This window comes from Berghia stephanieae, chromosome 12, assembly GCF_034508935.2.
Source record: "Berghia stephanieae isolate SIO BIC M18660-M18661 chromosome 12, UCSD_Bste_1.3, whole genome shotgun sequence".
Lineage (NCBI taxonomy): Eukaryota > Metazoa > Mollusca > Gastropoda > Nudibranchia > Aeolidiidae > Berghia > Berghia stephanieae.
The window spans coordinates 13,436,616-13,441,866 of record NC_088371.1 but is presented as its reverse complement, the minus strand read 5'-3'; the positions used below and the strand labels follow the sequence as shown (position 1 = coordinate 13,441,866).

The following is a 5,251-nucleotide window of genomic DNA, read 5'->3' as shown; positions in this document are numbered from 1 at the left end:
CCGTTAAAACGTTATATATATATATATATATATATATATATATATATATATAATATATATATATATATATATATATATATATATATATATAATATATATGTTTTAACTGTTTTGTTAATGGCTGACGAAGGGTTTTGGGTCCAAAACTTTCCGTGTATAGGATGTTATTCATTATTGAGGCTGTTATATTCAATATTTTTCCACACTAATTTTAAGAGTCCACAACTCTCAGCCGCTTATTATTCACTTTTTAAAAATGCTAACATCGAATACGTTAAATTTAACATTTTGTTCTGGCCTCTTTTCAAAATAATAATAATAATAATAATAATAATAATAAAATAATAATAATAATAATAATAATAATAAATAATAATAATAATAATAATGATGATGATGGTAATAATGATGAAATAATAATAATAATAATAATAATAATAATAATAATGATGAAATAATAATAATAATAATAATAATAATAATAATAATGATAATAATAATAATAATAATAATAATAATAATAATAATGATAATAATAATAATAATAATGATGATGATGATGATGATGATGATGATGATGATGATGGTGATAATGAATATGGAGATGATATATAATACAAATAATAAAATGAAATAAAATTCCCTTTGTTCATACCATAGGGGAAATTTGTCTCTAGGGTCTATTCCAAGGGAAGACTGGAATACACCAGGCGTCAGCCGCAGTTCAGCGCCGCCAAAAAAAAAGGATGGTGACTATTAACTAAAGGTGATTGCATCGAACCTCAAAATCAATCTTTCCACTTCTTTGGATAAAGCATTCTGTATTCAAGCCTCTATCTCTATTATTATGATCTTTATAAATTTATGCAGTTGTTATTGTTTTGTTAAAGATGAGCGATTTTTTTTACGAGTGGTTTACATAATATTGGATATTGTAATCAAATAATGCATGTGCTTTTATGAACAGGCGCATTCCATGTATTGGATTCTACGATTTCAATATTTGATCTAGACAACTATTGGTGCATTCAGTGTGTTGGATTCTACGATTTCAGTATTTACCACACAACTATTAGTGCATTCGGTAAATATACCAATAGGCCCCTACGATTTCAATATTTGATATACAACTATTGGTGCATTCGATATATTGGCCCCTACGATTTCAATATTTGATATACAACTATTGGTGCATTCGATATATTGGCCCCTACGATTTCAATATTTGATATACAACTATTGGTGCATTCGATATATTGGCCCCTACGATTTCAATATTTGATATACAACTTGGTGCATTGATATTGGCCCCTACGATTTCAATATTTGATATACAACTATTGGTGCATTCGATATATTGGCCCCTACGATTTCAATATTTGATATACAACTATTGGTGCATTCGATATATTGGCCCCTACGGTTTCAATATTTGATATACAACGATTGGTGCATTCGATATATTGGCCCCTACGATTTCAATATTTGATATACAACGATTGGTGCATTCGGTGTATTCGCTGACCCCTATGATTTCACTAGTATTTCATATACAACTGAATTTTTTCGGGATATTATTGGATAACAATTTTTATGTGAGTATGTCAAACAGAAAATATGGATACAAAAGTAAAACTTAGAAAAGAAAAGAATAATACAAATTCATCCATTCACTCATTCATTCGTTCATTTAAACCTTTATTTCGTCATTCATTCATTTATTCATCCTTTCCTTCCTTCCTTCATTCATTCTTTTATTTTGCCATTCATTAATTCATTCATCATTTATCATCTATTAATTAATTAATTCATATATCTATTCATTTACCAAAATATTCATTCATTCACTGGTGTATTCATTCCTTTACTCATGTATGATTTCATTTATTTCTTAATGTTTTTTTCATTCATTCATTCACCCATTCATGTATCCATCCATTCATCCTTTCATCCTATAATTCATTCACCTATCCATTTATTCACGTCTTCATCCATTCCTTCGTCTAGATATATTTTTGTTCACGTATTCATCATTTGTTGTCTTATCATTCATTGATTACTTCGTCCATTCATTCGATCACATTTTCATTCATTTATATCTAATTTCCAGTTAAACTCGTATTCAATCAGTTACTGATTCACTTTTCCTGTAAATAGTAATGCGTTATGCTATCAAGTTTACAATACGCTTCAACAGCCGTAACGTCACTATGGTAACTTAGTAACTGGCTCTAAACTATCGGAACAATGGCGGACGCCCTTTTGAAATATTTCTCCGGCAAGCGTAAAAGCGTATCCATCCAGAGGGAAAAAAAAAACCCCCATAAATTTGATCATATTTTGACTTTTACACATTCTGATCACAAGATATATGAAAAGTTCTAGCCTGCATGAAGAATAAAAAGTACCGATTTTCTTTGTTTAGAACCACGATGGCCGCCGTTGCTGGGCGACGTGACATCAGACTATTGAATCCAATTAACCAGTAGATTTTTGACCAATCAAAAAATGGAATTTGTGACACACCTTTACACGTGCTCGGACAAACATAGTTGTTTGTTTATAAACAATAACGTGAATGAAATTGACCTCTCTCTGATCATTGTTATTGTTTTTATACCGCCAAATGGGTGACTAGTTGTCACATGATTTTCTCGATCATAATTATAAACGTCTAAGTTTACACATAGTTTTCTGTGTTGGTTTTATTTATCAAGCGGTAGAACAGTGGGCATTTTACTTAGACGCATACTACCGATAGTTAAAACTGTGTAGTTCGCTATGTTTACCAATCACTGCCATTGGTTACATTATGACGACTGTCGGAGAGGAGTGGTTATCTAAATGTCTATTGGGATGCGTCCGGAATAATAATAATAATAATAATAATAATAATAATAATAATAATAATAATAATAATAATAATAATAATAATAATAATAATAATAATAATAAACCCAACAAAACAACCAAGAGTGTAAGACTCTTATTAAAATACAGGTTGGGTCACAAATAAAACTTAACCGTAAAGATAGTATGCGCTTGGCGAAGAAGCTCACAACATTGCCATCCGGAAGTAAAACGGACCAACACACAAGACCATGTGTAACCATGAGCGTTTATAGTCTGGTTAATACAGTTTAGTGAGAATTACTCATAAACGCGGATGGCAAAAAGCAATAACAAAGACCCGAGTGACGTCAACGTCATACTATCTATGGAGCTCCAGTGTTCAGATTATTTTTGGTGGAGCAGATAATGAGCTCCCTGCAGATAGAATGACCTTGCGGTCGTCACTCGGGTCTTTGTTGGTTTTTTGTTGTTGGTTTCTTTTTTCTTTTTTTTTTTTGCCATTCGCGTTTATGAGTAATTCTCACTAAACTGTATCATACCGTGGCCTTCGTAAAGTTATGGCCTGATACTGACCAAAAACATGACGTCAAAATGCCAGTCTTTTGCCACAAAAGAAAACAAATCGTGAGTTGTATTCAATAGTTCAACCAATGAAATAACTTGTTTCCATGAGCTCTACTAACGACAACTCACTAGGCGGTGCAAAACCCAAATAATGACGTCAAACTGCCAGTCCTTTTGGATTTCAGTGTCAGGCTATAGATAGTTTGAAGATGACGTCACTCAGGTCTTTGTTATTGTTTTTTGCCATCTGCGTTTATGAGTAATGCTCACTGAACTGTATTAACCTGACTATAAACGTTCATGGATGGCAATGTTATGAGCTTCTTAGCCAAGCGCATACTATCTCTAACATAACGATGGCTACGGTATAAAACAGTGCCAGACAAAGTAAGAAAGAAAACAAGCAAGAACAAAAAAATCCCCAAAAATCAGTCTCCTGTAAAGACGTTTGTTTTTGTTTTTTGTTTTTTTTCTTCCCTTTGTATTTTTATTTTTTGCTGTTAATATAATTTTTTTTTCAGTTCTGAATCTTACGCCTGTCAGTGCCTGCTCCTTAATTTCTCAATTTGATTTCATTTTCAACAATGTTAAATCAAACAACCGAATGGGCATGATCGATATTAACTTTCCATGTGCTCGAGGTCATTGGTCACATTGCAAAATGTGCTCAAAGTGACCTACATATTGAAAAGTGTTCACAGATTTTGAACTATCTAACATTACGATTGGTCATTTTATTCACCTTGACACATGGGTATGTTTACAACTTTCATAAACAAAGCAGCGTATTTACATTTTGTTAAGAAATGTCCAATCGTTGTACAGCAACAAATCACGTGATTGGTGACTTGGTTGGACGAAAACATGATAGTATGCGCTTGGCTAAGAAGCTCACAACATTGCCATCCGGAAGTATAACGGACCAACACACAAAACTGTGTGTATCCATGAACGTTTATAGTCAGGTTAATACAGTTCAGTGAGCATTACTCATAAAACGCGGATGGCAAAAACAATAACAAAGACCTGAGTAACGTCATCTTCGAACTATCTATTGATCGCTCCCATTGGTACCGTTATCAGACTTGCAATATTATTTTTTTCTCGACCCCGTCCCACCAAAAAAATAACAAACAAACAAAAAACAAAACAAAACAACAAATAACCCAACAAACAACCAAAAAAAAAACAACAAAACAACCAAAAACAAAAACAAAAACAAACAGAAACAAAAACAAACAAAACAAAACACACAAACAAAAAACAAAAACAAAACAAAAGACATACAAAAACAACTCGAGCTGGTTGGGGGCGGATCGTTGGTGGATGGAGGAACACGATTACTGGCCAAAATCATTTTAATTAAAATGTGTTTTTTTTCTTTCTGAGTACGGTGTATCTAGAGTTTTATTTCCCCTAGCGTGTCTTGGCATCTTGTTGACATCCTGACCTGATTAAGTCACGTGATGAATTCAAGACGTTTACATCTTCCGTCTCATTCTTGTCATGCAGCTGTACGCACTTCACGAATTAACCCACTTGACTCAGGTACGAACGAGCCAGCGGGACGATTTACCGTTTTAATCATAATTTGTAAAAATTAAGAAAAAATGTAACGGATTATAAATGAAATTATGTATTTATTGCAGATAATGATGCATGGCATTAAATTAAGTGATATATATATCCCTTCCCACCCCAACCCCCCCCCCCCCGACACACACACACTCATGAGCATAGATAAAGCATTTATTTACGCCTGACTTAATTGCTCTTTTCGGCTCTTTTATTTATTTATTTATTTATTTATTTATTTATTTATTTATTTATCTAT

At 32.5% G+C, this 5,251-nt stretch overlaps 1 protein-coding gene across 1 annotated transcript in view; it reads left to right on the top strand.

Annotated features, from left to right (window-relative positions):
• The first annotated feature begins 1,340 nt into the window (after positions 1–1,340).
• LOC144957731 (uncharacterized) overlaps positions 1,341–5,251 on the top strand; it is an 88,106-nt gene continuing 84,195 nt past the window's right edge. Inside the window, exon 1 of the mRNA XM_078889115.1 lies at positions 1,341–1,595. The gene's annotated coding sequence lies outside the window, so the exon portion shown is untranslated. The remainder of the gene's footprint in view (positions 1,596–5,251) is intronic.